General features: G+C 50.7%; 1 protein-coding gene across 2 annotated transcripts in view; it reads left to right on the top strand.

Annotated features, from left to right (window-relative positions):
* Positions 1–4,118: 4,118 nt before the first annotated feature.
* SOCS6 (suppressor of cytokine signaling 6) overlaps positions 4,119–11,367 on the top strand; it is a 33,409-nt gene continuing 26,160 nt past the window's right edge. Inside the window, exons 1-2 of one of the 2 annotated variants that reach the window (XR_009247047.1) lie at positions 4,136–4,222; positions 5,101–5,444. The gene's annotated coding sequence lies outside the window, so the exon portion shown is untranslated. Of the gene's footprint in view, positions 4,223–5,100; positions 5,445–11,367 lie in introns of those variants that run through there. The other variant, XM_058676827.1, reaches the window with a different exon arrangement.

Below are 11,367 nucleotides of genomic sequence, written 5' to 3'. Positions count from 1 at the left end.
GGCTTCGGATTGGCTCAGCTCTGGCCATTGCAGATGCTTGGGGGAGTGAACCACGAATGGAAGATCTTTCTCTGTCTCGCCTTCTCTCTGTAAATCTGCCTTTCCAATAAAAATAAATAAATCTTAAAAAACAAACAAACAAAGAAAAACTGGAAGCCACCCCTTCTAGGACTTACCCCACTCCCTGGTGTCTCCCATGTGTGTAGGAACTGTCTATCATTTTCTCTTGCAGATCTGTCTTTCGTTACAGGGGCCCATTGCAACTGAGAATCTACTGAAGTAAAAGAAAACATTTTACTTGACCTATACCATTCTGTCAGCTTATGACTTTGGGTTAATATTCTCTCAACCATAATTCTAGAAAGCCGTGGTAACAAAAGCACTTTCTTCTCCCAAGCCTCACTTGCAGTCCATTAAGTCCTTCAGTTGACCAGGGTGCGTCCTTGTAGACTTCAGCAAGGATCCTACTTGTTGGCTTTGGAAAGAATCCTCCCCCTTGGTATCTGATGCCCTTTGATCACATTGGGTGGCTTTCAGCAGGAATCCTGTCAAGTGGGTACCCTGATGCTTCCTCTCAGAAATTTTCCATCCCATGGCCTCACCCTCTTCCTTGGCCACAAGTCTCCACTAAGCAATGTACATTTGGAAGTGAGCCTCCCTTGCACTGAGGTCCTTTCTCTCCCGCACGGGCTCAGGAGCGGAATCAGTATTTGTTCTTGCCACCCAGCATTCCTTGTTTGCGATCCTAACAGCCAGTGCAGTATTGCAAAGGGCAGCTGTCCTCCAGCCAGGACTAGCAGGGCCCCCTCACCAGACACTCAGCATCCTGGCATTTTGGTCTTGAGTGAGCTGCCTCCAGAACTGTGAGAAAGAAGTTTCTGTTGTTTATAGCACTTTTGGGATCTTGTTATAGTCATTCAAATGCACTAAAATGGCCCTGGAACTTCTCTCAGCTTCTGGTTTTGTTGAACATAAGGAGTTACATTCTTAAAAAGTCATTAGCTTTGAATGCATGTTCTTTTCGTAATCTAAAGTCTTAATTGTATGCCAGAATCTGATAGTTTTGCTAAGTGGAGTGCAAAGTGTGACTTGTGGTAAATAAACAAAAGGTATCTTATTTGCAAACATGTGCTGTAAAATTTGCTACAAAAAATGACTAAATTATAATCAATGCAGAATTTTGGCAAGTTTAATGACTATTATTTAATTAGCTCTGTGTATGATCTCATCCAGATTCTCATTCACAAATTGGCAATAATTTTTCTAAGCTCATCTGGGAGTTTTGTGAACAGGAATAATAAAAACACTATAAAATAAATTTATTGTCAGTCTTTTGGTCCCACACAAAATGAGTATTTTGGCATGTATTTAGAAAGCACATATAAGCTATCATTGAGTGTTTCATTTATTCCTCAATGTGTTCCTAAGCACCCTGGGAGGACCAAGTGCTATCTGGTGCTGAAGGTGCAGAGTTGAGTGGGTAAAACTCAAGAGAGAAAGATGTTTAACACATAATCATGCAAGTAATTATGCGATTAAAATTATAGTAAGGGCCATAAGAAAGAACTAATCGTAACTGCCACTTATTGAGGGTTTGCTCTGAGCCCTCTCTGTACTACTCCCACTAAATCATTACCTCATCCTTTCAGCATACAGTAGCAGCAGCGGGGACTGCTGATGGCAATTCTGCTTTACCTAGCCTAGTGAGGGGAGGGGAGACAGGGAGAGAGAGGAGGACAGAGTGAAGGGGCAGGGGAGGGGAGAGAGAGTCAGGGCCATCTGTCTTTTTTTTTTTTTTAAGATTTGTTTATTATCTTTATTGGAAAGTCAGATTTACAGAGAGAAGGAGCGATAGAAAGATCTTCTATCTGTTGATTTACTCCCCAAGGGACTGCAGAAGCCAGGAGCCAGGAGCTTCTTCCAGGTCTCCCACGTGGGTACAGGGTCCCAAGGCTTTGGACCGTCCTCTGCTGCTTTCCCACGCCATAAGCAGGGAGCTGGAAGGGAAGTGGAGAAGCCGGGATTAGAACCGGCGCTGATACGCCTTGCTGTGCATGGCCTGTAGCCTTTAGGCTATCGCGTGGGGGCATGTATCTTAATTGTACTGGTGCAGGTAAGGAAAAGATTTAATATTCCGCAAGGGGAGATTTAATGCTGATGGCAAGAAGGCTCGGATGATAGACAGCCGAGAAGAAAATACACAGCTAAGGCTGGAAAGTGTTTGGAATTCAGCCAAAATGGAGGTTTTAATACCTCTGCAGCAAAGTTGTGGCCACATTATTAACATTGTTGGCTCCATTGTTTTAACTCAACTGTGCCAGTTCCGCCTCATAGTATGGGTGTGACCTTGGGAAAGTAATTTACGATTTATACTAGAAACTTTGGTGACTATCTGTAATGAGGCAATGATGATAATATTGGCTTTATAAGATTATTGTTAATATTTAAGGACATAATATGTGCAAAAACTCCTTATATACCCATATGTTGTAAATGCAATGCACAGCTCATAAAGTACATATTATTTAATAATAGTAATTATTATAGATGAGGTTCCAAGTGGTTGCATCAATGCATCAACTCCTGTAATTCACAAAATTATCTGACACAGTTAATATTAGAGCCCATTTACACTCCTCTCAAAAAGTTGAAATCAAGCTTAAATTGTGAGCTGTGAGAGCTGTGATGCTGGCCCAACTCTGGCATCTCCAAGGCCCGGGTGGTGACACCATGCACTCCTGTGTCTCTGGAGGACTCCTTGGCCCCTGTGCCCACCAGGCTGCTGTCTCAGGGATCGACCGCTCCCGCTGTGGAGTCTTGCAAGCAAGAACACTGGCGTCCGATGGAGGTGACAGGACTGGCATGTTCTATTTCTGTCTGTATTTATGTTAAATATGTACCTCTATTTCCAAGTCAATCTGGTGCATTCTTCAAATGCCTGCAGCTGACCGGCAGGGCCAAAGCTGGCCTCCCCGCTGGCGTTGGCAGCTCAGTTGCTCCAGCTCTGCCACTGCCTCCCAAAGTCTCCATTTGTTTCTCTTCTAATTGCTACCTGTGGTCACGACCAACCTTCTCTGACAATGCTGTCTCAATCTGGATTCTGCCCTGATTAGCTTTTTGAGTTGCAATTGTATCAGGCTAAGAAAGACAGTGGCTTACTAATCGCTTAAAGAATGAAGAGGTCAGCCATCAGTCCGGCCAGTAACACACCACAAGCTAAACAAGCTCTCATGCGAGAAACTTTCCTGTTACCAAACCACACTTCACGTTTACTTAGTCTTTAGTGTTGCAGAAGGAAACACGGAAATTAAAACATGCTAGTTGAGCTTTTTTAAATGCACAGTTTTAGGGGGATATAGTTCTGATATCAATTCACACCAGAACAACTTTGAAGACTCCTTTACTAGCCTTATTTCTTCACTCCTTTACTTTTCCTTTAACAAAGCTTCATATTATCGAAGAAAAGCAACTTTTCACACTCTGAAGCTAGATCCCAATGAAACGCTTCTGAAGGTACTGATAATTGTCTTCAATCACGTGTTCTTGTTGATTCGCATGCACCATAAAGATCCCATTTCCTCTGGAGTTCCTAAACCATGTGTTCACACAGTTCAGAACTTGACCAAACGAGAAAGTCGACGGCTTGAAACTGGACTTCCCCCTCCTTTTTTTTTTTTTTTTTTTAAGCAGCAGTTTTCCAGACTCAGCCAGCGTAGGTGTGAGACGAGCTTCTCCACCTGTGGCTCCGCGGGGTGCGCGCGCGGCTGTCCTCGGTCGCCCCTTCTCTCGGAGCGCGGGCCGGCTTCCGTTCCCCTGGGTCGCGGCCACGCACCGGGCGGAGGCGGGCGAGCGGGCAGCGGGGGCCGCGGGGCGCCCTGCGGGGACGCGGCCGGCCCAGCCCGCCCCCTGCCCGGATCCCGGCCTCGCGTCCCGCCCACCTCCCGGCCCCGGCTCTCGCGGCTCTCCGGCCGGACGCCGCCGTCCCTGCCCCCTGGCGCCCGGCCCTCCTGCCCGAGTCGTGGGCGCGGGGCGGCCCGCTCGGCTCCTCCGCACCCGCTCCGCGCTGGGGCCGAGCGGCGCGCGCCGCTCCGGAGGAGGAGGAGGAGGAGGAGGAGGAGGAGGAGGAGGAGGAAGCAGGCGGGAGGAGGAGTTGCCGGAGGAGGAGACGAGCGCGGCAGTCGCACCGGCGCTGGGCGAGGAAGCGGAGCCAGGCCGCCGCCGGGTGAGAATCTCCGGAGCCCGGGGCGGGGAGGCAGGGTCTGGGCTCGGCGGCCGCTTCCCTTCCTTCCGTAGCCCAGGACTCCGGCCCCGGGATTCGCCGGCTCTCGGGGCACGGGGGGCGGATCGGACGCGGGCTGAGCCGGGGAGCGGGTCCGGGTCTGCGCCAGGCCCTGCGCCGCCTCGGCCGGTCCGCGAGCGGCCCGAGGCCTGTGCGCCCGCGGGGCTTCGCTCTCCGACCCCTCGGCCTCCGCGGCCTCCGCGCGCCCGGCCCCGGCCGCCGCCTTTGTTGCCGCGCACCTCGCCGGGAAGAGGCCGGGGCCCGGCGAGGCCTGTGCGGCGGCCGGGGCCTGCGCCACTCGGCGGCCCCGCCTCGGTCCCCGCTCGGACCATCCCGCCCCGGCCCCGGGCTGGGGGATCGGGCGGCGCGGGGAGGCCGCCCGCGCGGGGCCACGTCCTGGGTCCGCCTTGGGGACCGGGACCCCGGAGCGCTCCCGGGGCGACGGTGCCCCTGGTCAGCAAGTTGCCGGCTGCGGCCCGGCGAGGGAGGCCGCCCCGGGCTCCCGCACAGGCCTGCTTCCCGAGTTGGCAACTTCAGGCCCGGCGCGGGCCTGCCCCCAGAACTTGGGCCGGGTCATTGTGTGCGGTGGACAGGTTTTGGGCTGCCCGTCCCCGGCAGGGCCGGTAGCCCGTGGTCGGTGATGCTGGCCTCGGCCCTGGCCTGGTCAGCAGGCGCTGCTGATCCAGCTTTGCGATTTGCCCGTGTTCCCTGGCCGCAGAGAGAGCAGCGGGAAAGTTGTGTTTACTGTGGGGTGCAGTGGCTGACGTGTTCCCAGCCGTAGTAGGCAGCAGTTTATTTTGACTTTTTGTTTTCGCTCCCAGCTCCCACAACGTGACATCCGCTCTGCTTTGAATGAATGGAGTCTTCAGCGGACTCTTTCGTGTGGTGGAGAAGAGTCCTTGTCGTTTAAACACGAGAATGGTGTTGTCTGTTAAGCTTCCCAGACAAAACTCTGGAAGAGAAAAAGTGGACTGTGGTAACTTTCCTGTGCTTGGTGCTGCGTGGGAGGGCTCAGGAGCCTGGCCTTAATTAACCCTTTGGTTCCAGCACCTTCCGAAAATGTCCGTCCCTTGTTGCCTTGGAGGAAGCCGGCTTTGGGCCGCTGGACTCCCTGAGTGTTGTTAGGAGATAGCTTTTGGCAGGTGTCGTGCACCTGGGTACCCTCTCGATTGGCAGTGTGTACCTGACTTTAGCTCCTTCCTCCTTTTTCCTGTGGAAGACTGGCGGTAAGCACTGCCTCTCACCCAAGGGCACACCACAGGCCAGCACCTGACCGCCCTCTTGTCGGGCCGTGGGGGAGTGGCCGGGAAGGGGTTTGGATGCCAAACCAGCTGCTGTGGCTGGGGTCCTAGCCAGTTGCTCCTGCCTCAGTCTCTCTCCAGTCTTTAGACCGGGCAAGGTGTACTTTCTGGTAGAAGAGCAGGTGTGTGTCGTCTTACCACCCTTTCGTGTAATTTGCCCCACCCAGGAAACCCTGCTGGTGTTCTGCACTGTGACCACTGTTAAAGCGAAAGCTTGATGACAGTGCCCATGCTCCTGCTGGCGGAAGTAACTGCAGCCTTGGTGACCAGTCATGAGGTCCCTAGGTTCTGAGAAGGGGGTAGGGGATGTTGTGGCAGTTACTCTCCTACAGGCATGCAGTGTGGAGACGCGATGCCGTGGGCGCACTGTGAGAGTGTGAGGTCAGAGACCCCAGTCCTGGGTAGTAGCCGGTCGGGCGGGTGGACGCGGGTGTTACAGGCATGCAGTGTGGAGACGCGATGCCGTGGGCACACTGTGAGAGTGTGAGGTCAGAGACCCCAGTCCTGGGTAGTAGCCGGTCGGGCTGGTGGACGCGGTGTGTCTAGCTGTTGCTTAGGAAAGGTTGGTGAGCAGAATGATCTGGGGCCAAGCAGGCTCCTGGTGCTTTCTGCAGGTTCTTGCCTCTTTCATAGGCAAGGCTGTGTGTATCAGTTCTCTGTCCCCTTCCCTGGCCTCTTTATTCCCACTGGTGGGCACTGTGGTGCCTGAGTGCTTTTTGAAAATTCAACCTTTTGTGAGGGAGCACTTTCTGATACTATTATGTCATAAAATGCGGCACTTCCTTAAATGACTAAGTCGATCCAGGTCATTGTCCAGTTAAGAGAGACAGCAGTGGGTCATGTATTGTATTGAGAGGGAGTTATTACTGCTCTGATTGGTATTATGTCTTGTTGTTGGTTTGGTTATTAAGTAGTGAAGGCTTTAGGATGGAGGGCACAGTTTACTTCATCTGGTTTCAGGGCCTGGCGTGGTCTTCCATACAAACGCCAACTTTGATTTAGTCGGGCGGTTTTAGGTGCTGTGCTTCCTGGAGATCAAGAATAGGCAGATACAGTCGTGAAGGCTTGATGCTTCTCCCATCACACGCAGAGCTTTTGGGTGGTGTTGGGGCATGCATTTATTAGCTGTGGGATTCTGAGCATGTTTTAGGTCATCCTCAGGTCTTGCTTTTGACATGAGTTTAAAGTGTAGATAACACAGTTACTCTGATTGCGTATTAAAGGGAGGTCTGGAAGCTTGACCGTTGGAGCCAGGAGCTCTGCACTGGAGCTGCAAGTACCCTGCCTGCCTTCACCTTTCTGTTCTTCCGCCTGCTAGGATGCCTCCTACGCCCCCCACCCCGCCCCGCCACTGGACGTGCTGGTTCTGTTTGCCTCCTGTGAGATTCATTCTCAGATCTCGCTGCCTGCATCACCTCCTCCGAGCTGCCTTCCTCAACTGTCTTACAGCTCCCTCAGTAATCAGTACTAGTCATACTGTTCCTGCGTCACAGTGATTGTTCTGGCCTCAAGTTCCCTGCTTCAGTATCCTTGGCTCATCCCATGGCACCTGACTACTGGGTGGGTATGGGGTGAACAGAAAGTAATGTGTAGCTCTCTCGAAGCCAAGTTTTCTTGTGTTGTTTAATCCCTGTTTGTGCTGATATGCTGAACCAGATCAGTCACAGCACTGGTCAAATCAAGTTGATGTAACCGCCAGACAGCCCCACATAATGAGAACTCTGCCCAGAGGAGTGTATTGGGTGTTAGAGTTCCTTGTGTGCCAAAGGGGCCAGCAGACATCCAGATCTCCAGTGTTTTCAGAGGGTGGGTTATTTACTGAAGCTGATCCAGAGCCAGGAGCCTAGAGCTTTCTTCCTGGTGTTTCACATGGATGCCAGGGACCAAGGACTTTGACCATTCTCTCCTGCTTTCCCAAGCCATAAGCAGGCAGCTAGATGGGAAATGAAGCAGCTATGACAAGAACTGGCGCCCATATGGAATGCTGGTACTTGAAAGTGAAGGATTAGCCTGTTGAGCCATGGCACTGGCCTCCAGCCTTGTTACATTTTAAAAATATTATGCTGTAACAGACTTGGCACAGCCATTAAGCAGGAGGATGGGACTGCCTGGGTTTGAATCCTGGTCCCCTCTCCATTTCAAAATTTCTTGCTAACTGCACATCTCAGGAGGCAGCATGCAGCAGCTCACGCTGCCCAGTGGGAGACCTAACTTCTGGCTTCAGTTTGGTTGTCGCAGACATTTGTGGAGTAAACTAGCAGATGCAAGAATAGATACCTTTGCCTTTCAAATAAATTTTTAAAAATTGCTTAAAATTTACTTTATACATACATATTAAATTTCCATTTCACTCTTGTCTGGGCACATATCACACTGAGAATAACTGATATAAGAAGAACTATCTGTTCTTTGTCTACAGTTTCAGGCTCAGGGTGCCTACTCAGTAATATTTCCTGATATCAGAAGTTATCAAAGTTTATACTACTGACCTGATGGAGTGTGGGGCTGCTAGAGAGCCACAGGATGAGACGGTCACCATGACAAGGGATAGGCAGGCAGCCCTACTGCCCTACAAGCCTGTCTGCTGACCTGTGACTTGGGGTTATCACTTAGCCACACTGTTTGCCAAGTTGGTAAGGGATACAGCATATGGAGAATAAGTACCCCTCTCTCCTGCCTTACCCTTCCTGGCCACTCTATTTGTGAACATGGCCCATGTCAGTCTATGAATCACTCACCTTTTAAATAAACATGAGCACTTGGTATGTTGTGCTGTACTGAAAACATCAGTGTGAGACCCTTCCTCCCCATCCCTCCCCCCACACACACACAGGAGAGGGGAGGTGAGAGAGTGTCCCGCTTGGAGACTGTTGACGAATGAGGATGATCCCATTGGAGCAGTAGAGAAGGAAACAGAGAAGACCAAAAAGGATGGAGCTGCAGAGCTGGGAGGGGGGCAGTGAGAGGAGGGACCCCACGGTGTGACTGCCATTCAGAACTCTCGGGGCAGTGGGTCAGCTGCAGAAGCAGAGCTGGGAGGTGGGCAGTGACCCCACGGTGTGACTGCCATTTAGAACCGCGGGGCAGTGGGTCAGCTGCAGAAGCATCTGAGTGGACATAGTGCTGTGACCACACGAAAGCCGGCTGCAGGTGCTGCTTGAAAAAGGCAGAGGTTCTTACGGTTTCCATCCAAAAGTTTTCATAGTTGAGTCTTAATCTTCAGAATATCTAGATGATAAAGAATTAAAAAAAATAAATAGCAGAATATCTACATGGATATATTTACCAAAAATGTAATTATCAGGAGCTCCAGGCAGCCAGTTTTTGATGTCACCTATTGTGCTTAAACCATGTTTGTGGTAATGTTGTTCTGATCACACTAGTAACATGCTGGCTGGATAAAGCAACAGTTAATTCACTTTCAGAGAAAAAGATAGTTGGGGCTGTCACTGTGACATAGTAGGCTAAGGCTCTACTTGCAGTGTCGGCATCCCATATGGATGCTGATTTGTATCCTGTCTGCTCCACTTCTGACCTAAATCGCAGCTTATGGCTCCAGTTTTGGGGTCCCTGTACCCATGTGCTAAACCCAGAAGAAGCTCCTGACTGTTGGCCCTGTATCAGCTCAGCCCTAGCTGTTAATGGCCATTTGGAGAGTGAACCAGCAGGTGGAAGATCTCTCCTTCCTCTGTAACTCTAACTTTCAAATAAAAGCCAAATAAAAAATTTATTTTAAGATTTATTTTTATTGAAAGACAGATATACAGAGCAGAGAAAAGATAGAGAGGAAGATCTTCCGTCTGCTGACTCACTCACTCCCCAAGTGGCCACAACACCACGCGGGTGCAGGGTCCCAAGGCTTTGGGCCATCCTCGATGCTTTCCCAGGCCACAAGCAGGGAGCTGGATGGGAGGTGGGGCTGCCAGGATTAGAACCGGTGCCCATATGGGATCCTAGCACGTACAAGATGAGGACTTTAGCCACTAGGCTACCATGCCGGGCCCAATAAATCTGTTAAAAAAAAAAAAGTAATATTGGGCCCAGTGGCTAAAGTTCTTGCCTTGCATGTGCTGGGATCCCTATGGGTTCCGGTTTGTGTCCCAGCTGCTCCTCTTCCCATCCAGCTCCCTGCTGATGGCCTGAGGACGGCCCAAGGCCTTGGGACCCTGCACACATGTGGGAGACCCAGAAGAAGATCCTGGCTTCAGATTGGCTCAGCTTTGGCCATTGCTGCTCCTTGGGAAGTGAGCCAACGGACGGAAGATCTCTCTCTGTGTCCCCTTTTATCTGTAGATCTGCCTTTCCAATAAAAATAGATAAATCTTGGAAAAAAGTAACATAAAAAGTAAGATGTAATTTGATGCTTATACTGGATGTGTATTATTTTCCTTGTGTAACTTTTGTTTTAATGTTTATAGTAATGAAAATGTTTGGTCTTAAAAATTAACTTTGGTTTCAGATGAAGATGAGCATTCTCTGACAATAGTATTTTCTTCTGTTGGTGTTGTTTTTAGGGTTAAGAAGATGCTGTGACACATTTAGGGAGGAGCATCAGTGCCTGCAGCAGGCTGGAAGTCTTCTGGCGCATGGGATGGGCTCGCGGAGTTTAGTGTTGGAAGGCACCTTACTAAGCGCAGACCAGCTCCTTCCTTAACCCAGCTGTGAGGAAGCCGAAGCTTGGAATGGATCGTTGATCTTTGGTCAGCCAAAGTCACACACACAGTTCCTGGCAGTTCCTAAATAGGGTCCGAGACATGTAGCGCTCTGGCGGTTGATGCCAGGTGGGGACTTTGGGTCTCCTGATGATGCTGGTGTAGTTGTGGGGACTGGCATGCAGTGCAGGGGGCAAGGAGATCTGCAGGAGAGGGGAACCTGCAGGGCCCAGCAACTGTCAACTTAGCAGTTTTTTTATCTTTCCTAGGCGAGGCTTTTTTTTCTCTCTGTTTTGTTTTCTTGATTTGCTGCAGCTCATCCTAGAGAGGAAGCTGATGGGGAGATGTCCTTTGCTTTCTCATCCCAATCTCCCTCCCGCCTTTCTGTATCTCTCATTTGAAGCGCTGAGGGTGGAACATTCCAGGTGTTTGCTGCTCTGCCTGCAGGCAAAACTGTAGGTGGCTACTGCAGGTGAGGTTATGCCCCCCAGTGACAGTCATGGAAATCTGCACAGGGAACTGAAGGTCACCTTCCTGCCTCTGGGAAGTCTGGCTCTGCACTTGGGGTCTTTCTCTGTGGCATTGGGCTCAGGCAGGTCTCAGGTGCTGGCTGGAGCCAGTGCCCTGGCCCTGGTTAGGTGCCAGGGGTGGGGCGAGCACCGGAGCAGCCCTCACGCCTGGATGATACGCGTTTCCTCCTGGACCCTTGAAGCTGCTCTCCTTTGGCTCCTGGCCTTCAGTGCTTCCCAGGCACCTGTGTACCACCGTTTCCTGGTACTTTTCAGGACTGTGGAATTCCCTCCCAGGTACTCCAGGGTCCCCATGGTGTGCGCGGCCATCACTGCTCGCTTCTCACGACTCCTTTCAGTGTGTGTACCTGTCGTGTTCTTCAGTTCCAAGAAATGCCCAAAGTTTCCTTTATAATCCCTTCCCATACTTTTTCTTCCTTTTTTCCATTTTCCCTGTCTGAATCTTCTGGATATATGAACTTTTTGAGTGATCTGTGTATTTTCTCTCAGTTTTCATATTAGTTTTTGTTTTGTTTTGGGAGAGGCTGACTTGTTTTGTTGAGTTCTCGTTGGTCTTGGGAGTTTTGTTTGCTCCCCTTCCTCCCTCCTGCTGGCTTGTCTTCCCT

This window comes from Ochotona princeps, chromosome 18 (assembly GCF_030435755.1).
Source record: "Ochotona princeps isolate mOchPri1 chromosome 18, mOchPri1.hap1, whole genome shotgun sequence".
Taxonomy (NCBI): domain Eukaryota; kingdom Metazoa; phylum Chordata; class Mammalia; order Lagomorpha; family Ochotonidae; genus Ochotona; species Ochotona princeps.
The sequence above is the reverse complement of the archived record's forward strand: the minus strand, read 5'-3'. Positions and strand labels throughout refer to the sequence as shown.